Below are 15,882 nucleotides of genomic sequence, written 5' to 3'. Positions count from 1 at the left end.
ATATTGTAATTTATCAGATGCAAACTATAAAATAGATATGTGTAATGTGTTTAAATAAAATAAGTCTGCAAATATGATTGGAAAAGAGACTGTAAGTAAATTTGAAAAAGGAACAAATAGAATTTTAGCACAAAAAAGATAATTATTAAAAATTAAAATTCCAGGGATGGTTTAAATATCAGATTTTAGAGGAAGCTGAAGAGAGAAATGATAAACTGGAAAAGAAATTCAAAGAAATTATCTGTAATGCAGATCAGAGGCACAAAGACAAAAAATGAGACAGGTAACAAGACTTGGAGGAGAGAGAGGATCTAACAGATGATCAACCAGAGTTCTAGAAGGAGACAGTGTCACTGAGGTGACATTCAAAGAGACAATGGTTGAGAATTCTCCATATCCGATGAAAGCAACCAATCCTCATATTCAGGAAGCCCAGGAAATCCCAAATAATATAGATAAATCTTCCAAGATACATCATAAGCAAACCATAGAATGCCAGTTTAAAGAGATATGAAAAACAGTCATATTAAAAAGGAACAGCAATTAGAGAAGCCTAATTCTTAACAGAAAAAAATGGAAGCCAGAAAATAGTAGCACAATAGCTTTAATTTGCTAATAGAAAATAACTTTCAAACTAGAATTCTGTACTCAAAATATATCTCAAGTATTTTCAGAGAAACAGAATTTGAGAGCTTACCAACAGACCTTCATCAGAATCAAAGGAAAAAGTTCAGGGGCTTCCCTTGTGGAGCAGTGGTTAAGAATCTGCCTGCCAATGCAGGGGACACAGTTTCGATCCCTGGTCCGGGAAGATCCCACATGCCGCGAAGCCACTAAGCCCATGCGCCACAACTTCTGAGCCTGTGCTCTAGAGCCTGTGCTCTAGAGTCTGTGAGCCTCAACTACTGAGCCCGCGTGCTGCAACTACTGAAGCCCATGTTGCAGAGCCTGTGCTCTGCAACAAGAGAAGCCACCACAGTGAGAAGCCTGCACACAGCAATGAAGAGTAGCCCCCACTCGCTGCAACTGGAGAAAGCCCGTGTGCAGCAACGAAGACCCAACACAACCAAAAATAAATAAATAAATTTATATCTAAAAAAAAAAAAGGGTAAAGTTCAGGAAGAGAGGAAAGCTTCCAGAGATGCAAAAAAGAATGATGAACAAAAATAACTGTATGGGTATATATAAACTAATATTGACTCCTTAAGATAATGATAGTAATAAGTGTATATTTGTGGAGGCAAATAAAACCAAAATACTGAACAAAAGTAGCATGTAAGTTATAAGTGTGTGATTGGAATTAAAACGTTCTGTTCTTCTTGTGTGATTTGGGAGGTTAAGGATATTGATTAACGTTAGTCTTTGTAAAAATACGCATCTTAAAACATCTAGGGGTAGTCATTAAACGAAGATAGGGAGAGTGAAAGAGCAGTTAAGAGATACAGGATGTCAGACTGGATTAAAAATAAAATCTTACTGTTAAATGAGACATAAGCACACAAAAAGGTGCAAAGTCACAGAAGAGTAAAGCTGGTTACTGCATAATGATTAAAGATCTACTTCACTGGGAAGTTATCTAACCTTATATGTATCTGATCACACAGCATCTACTTAAAGCAAAATGACAAATCTACCAGGAGAAAGTGACAGATCCATTATTACAATGCAAGATTTTAACACATCACTTTCAGTAAGGTTTGGACGATGTAGTAAGATATCTGAGATTTGAATAGCACGATTAGCAAGCATTATATAAAGAACATGTGAACAATTGGAGAATACGCATATTTTTAAAAGAGCATATAGAATTTGATAAAAATTACCCATATACTAGGTCACAAATCTAGCTTTTACAAATTTCAGAGGTTCAGTATCATATAGAACACCTTCTTTGACAACAATACAATTGTGAGATGTAAATAGAAAACACTAAAAAATCATCTGTATCATTCAGCAGTGATTGAAAAATCTCTATTTTAGGCAGAAAAGGAATTAATACTGAGAAATAGGTGATTACGAAATTGTTGAAAGGGATGGAGAAGTGAACTATAGGTGGGACTTCCAGAGACGATTTCCAGAAGAGAAGCCCTGAGTGGACCTGCCTTCACCTCTGCCACGGGCAGTAGGGTGGGAAGCAGAGGTTGTGCAGGTGGGGACCTGTGGCAGTCTGTTGTGGTATTGGGACTTTTGAGGTGAAGACAGACCACCAGGCTGCAATCCAGGGATCCAGAAGCAGTCACTGCTGCTGTCACAACTGTCTCCCCACACCCTGAAGCCAGGGGCTGGATGTGAGAACCCTGAGTTCAGTGCTACCACCATCAAGATGAACTCTCAACACTCAAAAAGACCGAGACCAGACAGACACTGGAATGCTGCTGAAGAAAACCCAAACATTCTATGAATTTGTCAGTAGGATGATGGTGCTTACTACTTTTTTTAAAACCACCTCCAGCTTTATTAAGATATAATTGACGTATAAGTGTATAAGTTTAAGGTGTACAATATGTTGATACAATACATTTATATATTGCAAATGATTACTATTATAGCTTTAGCTCACATCTCTGTCACATAATTACCGTTTCTTTTTGTAGTGAGATCATTTAAGATCTCTCTTAGCAACTTCCAAGTACGTAATACAGGATTATTAACTATAATCACCATGCCGCATATCATATCCTCAGAACTTATTCATCTTATAACTGGAAGTTTGTACTTTGACCAACATCTCCCCATTTTTCCCACCCCGCCCCTGCCCCCTCCCAGCCTCTGGGAACCACTATTCTACTTTCTGTTTCTAGGAGCTCAGCTTTTTTAGGTCCCACATATAAGTGAGGTCATCTAGTATTTGTCTTTGACTTATTTCACTTAGCGTGATGCCATCAAGGTCCATCCATGTTGTCACAAAAGTAGGATTTCCTGCTTTTTTATGCCTGAATAATATTCCATTGTGTCTGTATACACCATGTGTATACACCACATCTTCTTTATCCATTCAGCTGTTAATGGACACCTAGGTTATTTCCATATCTTGACTGTTGTAAATAATGCTGCAATGAACATGAGAGTGCAGATATCTCTCTTTTTTTAAAATAACTTTATCTTATTATTTCTGTCTGCGTTGGGTCTTTGCTGCTGTGCACGGGCTTTCCCTAGTTGCAGCAAGCGGGGGCTACTCTTCATTGCGGTGTGTGGGCTTCTCATTGTGGTGGCTTCCCTTGATGTGGAGCATCGGTTCTAGGTGCACAGGCTTCAGTAGTTGTGGCACCCGGGCTCAGTAGTTGTGGATCGCGGGCTCTAGAAAGCATGCTCAGTAGTTGTGGCGCATGGGCTTAGTTGCCCCGCAGCATGTGGCATCTTCCCGGACCAGAGCTCGAATCCACATCCTGTGCAGTGGCAGGTGGATTCTTAACCACTGCGCCACCAGGGAAGCCCCAGATACCTCTTTAAGAACCTGTTTTCATTCCCTTTGGATAATGTACCCAGGAGTGCAATTGCTGGACCATATGGTAGTTCTACTTTTGATTTTTTGAGGAACCTCCACACTGTTTTCCATTGTGGCCGCACCAATTTATATACCCACCAGCAGTGCAGAAGGGTTCCCTTTTCTTCACATCCTCACCAACACTTATCTCTTGTCTTTTTGATGATAGCCATTCTAACACTGTGAGGTGGTACCTGATTGTGGTTTTGATTTACACTTCCTTGATGATTACTGATGTTTGGCACCTTTTCATGTACCTGTTGGCCATTTGGATATTGTCTTTGGAAAAATGTCTATTCAGATCCTTTGCCCAGTTTTTAATCAGATTTTTTTAGCTATTGAATTGTAGATGTTCCTTATATATTTTGACATTAATCCTTTATCAGATATATGATTTGCAAATATTTTCTCCCATTCAGTGTTGCCTTTTGTTTTTTGGATGGTTTCCTTTGCCGTGAAGAAGCTTTTTAGTTTGATATAGTCCCATTAATTTAGTTTTGCTTTTGTTGCCTTTGCTTTTGGTGTCCAACCAAAAAAAATCGTTACTAAGACTGATGTCAAGGAGCTTTTTCGCTATGCTTTCTTCAAGGAGTTTTGTAGTTTCAGGTCTTACGTTCAAGTCTTTAATCCATTTTGAGTTGATTTTTGTGTATGGTGTAAGATAGTGGTCCAGTTTCATTCTTTTGCAGGTAGCTGTCCAGTTTTCCCAGCATAAGTTATTGAAGAGGCTACCTTTTCCCCACTGTGTATTCTTGGCTCCTTTTTTTGTAAATTAAATGACCATAAATATGTGGGTTTATTTCTGGTCTCTTCTGTTCCATTTATCTATGTGTATGTTTTTATGCCAGGACCATCCTGTTTTGATTACTAGATCTTTGTAATATAGTTTGAAGTCAGAAAGTATGATGCCTCCAGCCTTCTTTCTCAAGATTGCTTTGCCTTTCCAGGGGTCTTTTGTGGTTCCATACAAATTTTAGGATTCTTTGTTCTATTTCTGTGAAAAATGCCATTGGAATTTTGGTAGAGATTGCACTGAATCTGTAGATTGCTTTGCATAGTATAGACACTTTAATGATATTAATTTTTCCAATTTGTGATCATGGACTATCTTTCTATTTATTTGTGTCTAATGTTTCTTTCATCTATGTCTTATAGTTCTTAGTGTATAGATCTTTCACTGCCTTGGTTAAATTTATTCTTGAGTAGTTTATTTTTTGCTATTGTAAATAGGATTGTTTTCTTAATTTCTCTATCTGTAGATCATTGTTAGTGTATAGAAATGCAACTGACTTTGAGGAATTGTTTTTGTATCCTAAGCTTCCTGAATTTGTTTATTAGTTCTAACGGTTTTTAGGTGGAGTCCATAGAGTTTTTCTATATAAAATATCATGTCATCTTCAAATAGAGACAATTTTACTCTTTCCTTTCCAGTTTAGAAATTGGATGCCTTTTAATTCTCTTTCTTGCCTAATTTCTCTTCTTAGGATTTCCAGTACTATGTTGAGTAAACGTGACAAGACTAGGCATCTTGTCTTGGTCCTCATCTTAGAGGAAAAACTTTCAGCTTTTTATCATTGAGTATGATGTTAGCTATGGCCTTGTAATATATGGCCTTTATTATGTTGAGGTACATTCCTACTACTCAGTTTGTTGAGAGTTGTTGTTTTTACCATGAAAGGATGTTGAATTTTTTCAATTGCTTCTTCTACAAGGATATGAAGAGGATATGATTTTTATCCTTCATTTTGTTAATGTGATGTATCACATTGATTTTGTGGATGCTGAAACATTTTTGTATTCCTGGAACGAATCCCACTCGATTTTGGTGTAAATCCTTTTAATGTACAGTTGACCCTTGAATAAATGGGGATTAATCCACATATAACCTAGTTGGCCCTCTGTATCTGTAGTTCCTCCACATTCATGAATACAACCAACCATGGATTGGATAGTACTGTATTATTTACAATTGTAAGATATTCCCGTTTAAGTGGACCCATGTGTTTCAAACCTGTGTTGTTCAAGGGTCAACCATACTATTGAATTTGGTTTGCTAATATTTTGTTGAGGATTTTCGCATCTCTGATCATCAGTGATATTGGCCTGTAATTTAATTTTCTCGTGGTGTCCTTGTCTGGTTTTGTTCTTTTCAGAGTAATGCTGGCCTTATAAAATGAGTTTGAAAGTGTTCTCTCCTCTTCTGTTTTTTGGAAGAGTTTGAGAAGGATTACTATTGGTATCTTCTTTAAATGTTTGGTAGAATTCACCAGTGGAGCCATCTGTTCCTGGACTTTCTTTTTTGAGGGTTTTTGATTACTGATTCAATCTCCTTACCAGTAATTGGTCTGCTCAGATTTTCTATTTGTGAGTCATTGTTGGTAGTTGTATGTTTCTAGGAATTTATCCATTTTTTCTAGGTTGTCCAATATTTTGTTGTATAATTATTCATAGTAGTGGCTTCTGATCCTTTGTATTGTTTGTGTGGTATCAGTTATAATGATTTATTATTTTAATTTTCTCTTTAATTTTTAATTTAGAGTCCTTTCTTTTTCTTGTTTAGTCTAGCTAAAAGTTTTGTCTATTTTGTTTATATTACAGAAAAACAAGCTTAACATTTCATTGATCTTTTCTATTGTCTTTTTAGTCTCTATTTCATTTACTTCTGCTTTGATCTTTGCTATTTCCTTTCTTCTTCTAACTTTGGGCTTAGTTTGTTCTTCTTTTTCTAGCTCCTTTCTAGTTATGTTGTTTATTTGAAATGTTCCTTGTTTCTTTCTTTCTTTTTTTTTTTTTTTGGTTATTTTTGGCTGTGTTGTGTCTTCATTGCTGCGCATGGGCTTTCTCCAGTTGTGGTGAGCAGGGGCACGTTGTAGTGCGTGGGCTCCTCATTGCGGTGGCTTCTCGAGTTGCAGAGCATGGGCTCTAGGTGCACGGGCTTCAGTAATTGTGGTGCATGGGCTCAGTAGTTGCGGCACACGGGCTTTAGGGCTCTCGGCCTTCAGTAGTTGTGGTGTGCGGGCTCAGTAGTTGTGACTCGTGGGCTCTATAGCGCAAGCTCAGTTGTGGCGCACGGGTTTAGTTGCTCCGCGGCGTGTGGGATCTTCCCAGACCAGGGATTGAACCCGTGTCCTCTGCACTGGCAGGCATTCTTAACCACTGCGCCACCAGGGAAATCCCAATTTCTTGTTTCTTGTTTCTTAATGTAGGTGTTTATCACTGTAAACTTCCCTCTTAGAACTCCTTTTGCTGCATCCCATAAGTTTTGGTATGTTGTTTTCCATTTTCATTTATCTCACAATATTTTTCAAATTTATCTTTTGATTTCTTCTTTGACCTATTGGCTGTTCAGGAATATGTTGTTTAATCTCCATATATTTGTGAACTTTCCAGTTTTCTTCTTTTAATTGATTTCTAGTTTTATATCTTTGTAGTCAGAAAAGATGCTTGATATGATTTCAGTATCTTAAATTTATTAGGACTTCTTTGTGGCCTAACATATTACCTATCCTGGAGAATGTTCCATGTGCACTTGAAAAGAATATGTATTCTGCTGCTGTTGGATGGAATGTTCTGTAAATGTCTGTCAGACACATCTGGTTAAACATGTTGTCTAAGTCCAATATTTCCTTATTGATTTTCTGTCTGGATAATCTATTGTCAAAAGTGGGGTATTGAAGTTCCCTATTATTACTGTATTGCTGTCTATTTCTCCCTTCAGATTTGTTAATATTTGCTTTATACATTCTGTGCTTCTGTACTGGGTGCATAAATATTTACAAATGCTATATCCCCTTGATGAATTGATCCCTTTTATCATTCTGTAATGACCTTCTTGTCTCTTGTTACAGTTTTTGGTTTAAAGTCTATCTTGTCTGATATAAATATTGCAATACCAGGTTTCTTTTGGTTTCCATTGGCAGGGAATATCTTTTTCCATCCCTTCACTCTTGGTGTATGTGTGTTCTTAAAGGTGAAATGAGTCTTTTCTAGGGAGCATATAATTGGGTCTTTTTTTTTTTTCATCCATTCAGCTATTCTGTGTCTTTTGGTTACAGAATTTAGTCCATTTACATTTGAAATAATTATTGATAGTTATGGACTTATTATTGCCATTTAGTTAATTGAGTTGTTGTTTTGCAATTCCTCTGTTCCTCTCATCTTTTCTGATTTTATGTTTTTCTGTAGTGGTATGCTTAGATTACTTTCTTTGTATCTCTTATATGTCTACTGTAGGTGTTTGCTTTGTAGTTACCATGATGTTTACATAAAACATATTACATTTATAATGGTCTGTCTTAATCTGCTAAGAACTTAATTTTGAAAACATACAAAAGCTCTACATTTTCACTCTCCATCTCCCCCACATTTTATGTTTTTTTTATGTCACAGTTTACATCTTTTTATTGTACTTTGTGTATCCATTAACAAATTAGTGTAATTGTAGTCATTTTTAATATTTTTCTCTTCATACTAGAGTTATAAGTATTTACTCACCACCATTACATTAGAATATTCTGGATTTAACTATACATTTGTCTTTACCAGTGATTCTTATACTTTCACACTTTCAGATACTTTTCCTGTTACCAATTAGCATCCTTTGGTTTTAGTCTGAGGTATTCGCTTTAACATTTTTTTTGTAAGGGTAGTCTAGTGGTGATGAACTCCTTCAGCTTTTGCTTGTCTATAAAACTGTCTCTCCTTCAGTTCTGAAGGACAGCTTTGCTGGGTAGAATATTCTTAGTTGGCAGTTTTTTTCTTTCAGCACTTTGAATATATCATCTCACTCCCTTCTGGCCTACAAAGTTTGTGATGAAAAATCTGCTGATGGTCTTATGGTGGTTTCCTTGTATGTTACAATTTGTTTTTCTCTTGCTGTTTTTAAGATTCTCTTCTTTAAGGACCTACTGTATAGCACAGGGAACTCTGCTCAATATTATGTAACAATCTAAATGGGAAAAGAATTTGAAAAAGAACAGATACATGTATATGAAGAACTAAATCACTCTGCTGTACACCTGAAGCTAACACAACATTGTTCATCAACTGTACTCCAATATAAAATAAAAAGTTTAAAAAAAGTTTCTCTTTAAATTTTTACAATTTAATTAATGTGTCTCAGCATGGGTCTCTTTAGATTAATCTTATTGGTACTCTTTGGACTTCCTCAATCTGGATGTTTGTTTCTTTCCTTAAGCCCTCTTCACTCTTTTTCTTTTTGCTTCTCTTTTTTTTGACATTTATTTTATTTTTAAAATTAATTAATTAATTAATTTGGCTGTATCAGGTCTTAGTTGTGGCACGTGGGATCTTTGTTGCGGCATGCGGGACTTTTCATTGTGGCGTGCAGGCTCTTCATTGTGGTGCATGGGCTTCTCTAGTTGTGGTGCACTGGCTTCTCTCTAGTTGTGGCACATGGGCTCCAGAGCACATGGGCTTAGTAGTTGCGGCACGTGGGCTCTTTAGTTGTGTCACGAGGGCTCAGTCGCCCAGTGGCACATGGGATCTTAGTTCCCTAACCAGGGATCGAACCTGTGTCCCCTGCATTGGAAGGCAGATTCTTAACCACTGGACCACCAGGGAAATCCCACTTTTTGCTTCTCTTATTGGATGAATTCCACTGCCTTATCTATGAGTTTGCTGATCCTTCTTTCTGTTTAATCTAGTTTGTTGTAGAGCCCCTCTATTGAAATTTTCAGTTCAGTTATTTTATTTATTAGCCCTGTGATCTCTTGTTTGGTACTTTAAAAATATGTTCTCTTTGTTGAAATTCTCACTTTGTTCATGCATTGTTCTGACTTCAGTGAGCACCTTTATGACTGTTATTTTGAACTCTTTATCAGGTAAAATATTCATTTCCTTAAGATCTGCTTCAGGACTTTTATCTTTTCTTTTTGTTTGGAACATATTCCTCTGTTTTTTCTTTTTCCTGGACTCTTTCTGTTGGTTTTTGTGTCTTAGATAAAATAGCCACCTCTCCCATCCCAGCCTTTTATTATTATTATTATTACTTTTTTGCTGCACACTCCATGGCTTGTAGGACTTTAGTTCCCCGACCAGGGATGGAACCTGTGTCCCCTGAAGTGCAAGTGTGGAGTCTTAACCACCGCACTGCCAGGGAATTCCCTCTCCCACTTTTGATAGAGTAGTCTTATGTAGGATAGGAACCTTCTCAAGCAGCCTTGCCTATGCCCTTGGTTGTGTCTCAAATCTTTGTGATTGTCCAAGTTGACTTCTTTATTCTAGTAGTTGAAGGTGTGTCAAGACCCATCAGTGTTCCAAAGGGAAGACTGCAGCCAGCACCTACATGCAGGCCAGTTGGAAGCTGGACCTTCAGGCAACAGCTTGGGAAATAAGTAGTTAGGCCCCTTCCAGGGAGAAATTGTGAAATAGGCATTTTTGCCTGTTCCTTCTGCCCTGAGCCTGGAGGTACAACTGTGGGAAGGTGCTTCTGAGCCCATTAAAAACCTCTGGCTTGCTACAGTTCTCTGGGACTCCTGAATCAACCCCGGTGCTGTTAGAGCCAGGTGATCTGTGGGGCTGTTCCTCAGGCGGCAGCTGCAAAAACCGGGGCACCACACATGTATACTAGCTCCTTCCAGGGAGCTACTGGTGACGTGGAGTGGGCTAGAGGGAAAGGGCAGGGGAAGTTTCATGTACATCCCTGGTCTCTGTAGAGAATCACAGATGTGTGCCAAGTTAAAAGCCTGACCCTCAGCAGCTTTTGAAGTATCCAGATTAGACCCCTTTCAGGGAAAGACTGGGAGACAGGCATTTCTGCCAGCCCTCTCTGCCCTGGGCCCTGGGAGAACAGCCACGGTGAGTGCTTGCACCTGTTAATAACAGCTGCTTTGCTGGCTGTGGCCTTGTGGGTCTAATGGATGTAAGCCCTGTTGGCTTTCAGAGCTAGGTCTCTTAGGTGGGAGTCTTAAAAGTTGGGACTTTAAATATGGGTTCCAAACGCTTCACTCCTCAAGGAGAAGCTGGGAGTTGGGGGTTTCCTCCAGTTGTATGGCACTGTGCTGTAGCCTTTCCTACCCATTTTGATGTGGCTGTTTTCTTGTTTGCCCAATGTGTAAGAGCTGCTTAGGTAGTTTCCAGATTTCTTTCAGAGGGAGTTGCTCCATGTTCCGGGGTCAGGGAGTGGGGCTCAGAACCCTTCTTTGTCACTCACCATCTTGAAAGATTGCCCTGATGATATTTACTTATTTTCCTTCTTTCAGTTCATAGGTAGGTGCATCCAGTGGAAGAACTTAATTCACATTCAGGGAGTCTGACTGAATATGAAGTCTGGGAGTCTGACATATGAAGCTTTATCTTGCCAGACTCTGAAGGATTGGAAGGCAACTAGAAGGAGGTTTGGCATGGGTGATAAATGCCAGTTTAGCAAACCCACTACAACTCATTGGTCAAAGAAAAAATTCATAATGTAAATTTAAAATTATTTGGAATTGAAGACTGAAACACTATGTATTCAAACTTGTGAGGTACAGTTAAAATTACACTCAGAAATTGATAGCTTAAATGTTTATATCAAAAATAAAGGATCAACATTAATGAGCTAAGATTCCAACTTCAAAAATTTAAGAATAAACCTAGCATATCATACCCAATGAAAAACAGCGGTTTAGAAATAAGAGCATAATTCAGTAATTATACATGGCAAATAAAAATATAATAGAGAAGATAAAAACCAAGAATTTGTTCACAGCAATAAAATAGACTTCAGGCAAAATGATCTCATACAAAAAAGAAAAGATATAAGTAAACAATAATAGGAATGAAAAAGGAAATACAACTACAAATGTGCAGACACTGTGATAATAAAAGGATATTATGAACAACTTTTTGTCATTATATTTGAAGACTTAGTCTAAATGATTACATTCTTAGAAAAATATAACTTACTTAAATCGACTCAAGAATAAATAGAAGAATGCATAGTCTTATGATCCTTAAATAAATTGAATCAGTAGGTAACATCATCTCTTAAAGAAAACACCCAGTTCAGAAGGTTTTATAGGTGACTTCCATCAAACTTTCAAACACTAGGTCATTCTGATTATAAGCAAACCCTTTCAGGGAACGTATTTCAACAAGAGCTGGATTTTTAATATGACTATTCCTATTTTTAAATGTTGGCAACTATTGAAACATTTTTGTCAGTGCAGGCAAAACAAAATATGTCTGGAGGCTGGTTTGAGCCCACAGTCTGCCAGTTTGCAACCCTTGATCTAAACTTTACAGAGCTCGTCCAAGTCATAGTGCAATTAAATCGAACAATTTAGGTCTAACGGTAAGAAAATTTGCTGATGGAATTATGAGACACTGACAGAATTTCCATAGGTGGTTGTAGAAATAGTCTCTGAAGACTAAAAATCACAGATAACTGTAGTGTTCCTAATAAGACTGACATGCAGCCCTGCTTGAAGGCAGAAAGATGGACAGGATGACCTTTCTGGGTTGTCTCATGGATTTTCTAGCCTTTCTAACAAATCCAGTTTTCTTAACACTTTCCTTCTGTGTTACCATCTGACCCAATAATAAACACAGTGATTTGATGCTTCATGTGGACATTCTGGCTTCAGAAAAAGAGCATTACAATATTTAGGTCTAATTTAGGGCCCAGAGTCTTCTACATTGTTCAATTATTTGCACTTATTTTATTAGGAGAGGTAATATAATGTAGTGATGAATAGCACGGACTTTAGGGCCAGACTATATTAGTTCAGATACTGGCTTTACCACTTCATACCTATGTGACCTCTCTGTATCTTAGTTTCCTCACCAGTAAAACGGGAATAAGACAGAATCTCTATTCTCTTTTTAAAATATATTTTATTGAAGTGTAATGGATTTACAATGTTTTGTTAACTTCTACTGTACAGCAAAGTGATTCAGTTATACACATATATACATTCCTTTTCATATTCTTTTCCATGATGTTTATCACAGTTTTGTTAACTTCTACTGTACAGCAAAGTGATTCAGTTATACACATATATACATTCCTTTTCATATTCTTTTCCATGATAGTTTATCACAGGATATTGAATATAGTTCCCTGTGCTATACAGTAGGACCTTGTTGTTTATCCATTCTATGTATAATACTGGGTTGGCCAAAAAGTTCGTTTGTTATGTTTTCTATAACATCTTACGGAAAAACCCAAATGAACTTTTTGGCTGGTCTAGTAGTTTGCATCTGCTAATCCCAGACTCCCAATCCCTCCCTCCCCACACCCCTCCCCCTTAACAACCACAAGTCTGTTCTCTATGTTTGTGAGTCTGTTTCGTAGATAAGTTCATTTGTGTCATACTTTAGATTTCACATATAAGTGATATCGTATGGTATTTGTCTTTCTGCCTCACTTCACTTAGTATGATAATCTCTAGGTCCATCCATGTTACTGCAAATGATATTATTTCATTCTTTTTTATGGCTGAGTAGTATTCCATTGTATATATGTACCACATCTTCTATATCCATTCATCTGTTAATGGAAATTTAGAGGATCCCTGTCTTAGAGCATTCACATTCTACTTGTGGGAGACAATTTTTTTTAAAAAACATAATATATGTCAGCAGACTCTATTTCCATATCCTTGAATCTGGACTTGGTCATGTAATTTTGCTTGGCTAATGGAATGAGGCAGAAGTGATGGAACTCCAGTTCCAAGCCTGGGCCTCAAGAGTCTGTTTCCACTTGCCTTCTTGTACTTCTGCTACTTCCATGAAAGGGACATGCCCTGACTGGCTTGCTAATCACAGAAGGAGGATGAAAATATACGGGCATCTCAGCTAAATTCAGCCTAGATTATTTAACCCCTAACTGGCTATAGATGTGTGAGTAAACCCAGCTGAGACCAGCAGAACTTCCCAGGCAAGCCTGGCCTAGATTAGCCAACTCCCCAACTGACTGGCAGATAAATGGGAATTAACAAAGGGTTTTTGTTTTCATCTACTGAGTTTTGGGTGTTCTGTTACACAGCAGTAGCTGACAGATAAAAATATTTATCAAGTTCTACTCTAGGTCCTTTTTGTCCAAGACTCAATTTAAATAATATGTATTTAATTTAAAATTTAATGGAAATTTGATATAGTGTAATAAAAATATTAATAAAGTTTGTGTGAAGAATTTGAAATAGAGGAAATATCTATATCTCCTCCACCACCCACCAATGAAATTTTGTCAAGTATTGTGTAACTTCAAGGTCGGCTGGTGGAGTGCATTGTAAACTGTGCCAGCTTGACAACAGAAGTGCTTGATATTCCTTGTGTGGATCAACCTTAAATTTTGTCTGCCATAATGTGAGGTCTGTATTGAATCCTTCATATAAAATGCAATTACCGGGGCTTCCCTGGTGGCGCAGTGGTTGAGTGTCCGCCTGCCGATGCAGGGGACACGGGTTTGTGCCCTGGTGCGGGAGGATCCCACATGCCGCGGAGCAGCTGGGCCCATGAGCTATGGCCGCTGAGCCTGTGCGTCCGGAGCCTGTGCTCTGCAACGGGAGAGGCCACAGTGGTGAGAGGCCCACGTACCGCAAAAAAAAAAAAAAAAAAAAAAGCAATTACCTTGGGCTGTCATTATCTCCATTTAGCAGATGAGGAAACTAAGGTGTAGAGAGAGGGGTTGAGATCACACAGTAAGTGACTACTGACTTCCAGGGTGATGGGCAATGCAGGAAGTTAGAAGAATCCTAATTGCCTAAAATCTTTTTTCTTTACCACAAGACATAGTTGAGGAATGTACTCATTTTTAAATTTTTTAATTTTTAACATCTTTATCGGAGCATAATTGCTTTACAGTGGTTGGGCAATGTACAGTCCTTACAGGGGGTTGAAGTCAGTTCTTCACTCAGGCTCAGAGGGGCAGCCCAGGTTTATGGGACATGTGCCCTCTGCTTTCTGTACTCAGTGTCTTGAATTTCTAGTGATTTATGACCTTGGTGTTGCATATTCTCCGTGGCCCTTAATGTTTTCAACCCTACACTTAACATTTCTAGTAACACTATTGTTCTCTGACCCCTGCGTCCATGCCTTTTAAGTGTTTCCTACCTTATCAATTCTCTTTGCTGCTTTGCATTAAACTTTTTAAATTCCCCAGCTCTGTCTTCTTCAGTTCTTGGGAATAATGTTCTTACCACTGCCCTTTGGCTCATACAAACCCGGCCTAAAAAGGAAATGGGTCATTCCTATCCTGTCACTACTTTCTTGGCTTTGCAATAAATTTCTGTCCCTTTATCGCCCTCTAGTGGGCTCCTGAATTATTGCAGTTATACGATGTGCTTAACCCTCTGTATGCTGGAAGGAGTTGTTGAGACCAGCAGTTTTAAAGGATGTGGTTCATGATTGCATTTCATCTCTGACTGGATTCAGCCTCCGTCATGATACTAAATTAGGTGCTTAAAGAATGTACGGTCAAAAAAATAAATAATTAAAAATAGGGGACTTCCCTTATGGTCCAGTGGTAAAGAATACGCCTTCCAATGCAGGGGACACAGGTTCGATCCCTGGTCGGGGAACTAAGATCCCACATGCCACTCGGCCAAAAAATAAATAAATAAATGAAAAAAGTATTAAAAAAATAAAAAATTAAAAGTACTTTTTAGGCAATTGAAAATAAAAAGCATTGGCAGTGTTTGTAATCAATCTTAGATTACTTAACCTCTCTGAAAAACAATTATCTATAAAATAAAGATAATTTCCTATCTTATCTTTCTTGTAAGAATCAAATGAGGTGATGCACTTTAAATATATACATTGTACATAATAAGCACTCAATAAATGTCATTTCAAAGTGATAGAAAAAGAATGTATGGTCATTTAAATGAAAGATTTGAAGCAAATTAATGAAAATTACTTCAGAGAACCAAAGGAAAGGTCTAATGTTTTGACCTCCAGCAAATTAATGAAAATTACTTCAGAGAACCAAAGGAAAGGTCTAATGTTTGACCTCCAGTATCTCTTCTAACAGATACTTTTCCTCTCAGTGTTGATGAGAAGTCAACAAATAAGTCAGTCAACAGACATTTACTGCGCACTCAAGTGTGTAGTAAGTACCGCACACTCTTCTAGATACTAGGATCCAGCTGGAAGAAAATGTCCTCCTCTGTATTTCAAAAACAATTCTGCTATTATCATTATCAAAAACAAAATAAACACACAAAAAAACAACTTGCATGACTTACGTGGGGAGGAAAAGTTCGTGTTGTCCTTTCTAATCTCAAGTGAATCTACTCGCTTTTATAGTGCTGGCTTGGTTAATTGTAATGAGATCAGATACGTCATAGATAATGGGATAAATAAGACGAGATTTATGGTAAACCCAGTTGTCTATAACAAATGTACAATGAGTAAATTCAGTTTTCTACAGCAACAAGTAAAACAAGTGTCAC

The sequence above is a fragment of the Lipotes vexillifer genome, unplaced genomic scaffold (genome assembly GCF_000442215.2).
Source record: "Lipotes vexillifer unplaced genomic scaffold, Lipotes_vexillifer_v1.1 scaffold1002, whole genome shotgun sequence".
In the NCBI taxonomy this organism is placed as follows: Eukaryota; Metazoa; Chordata; class Mammalia; order Artiodactyla; family Lipotidae; genus Lipotes; species Lipotes vexillifer.
Note: the sequence above shows the minus strand (reverse complement) of the source record.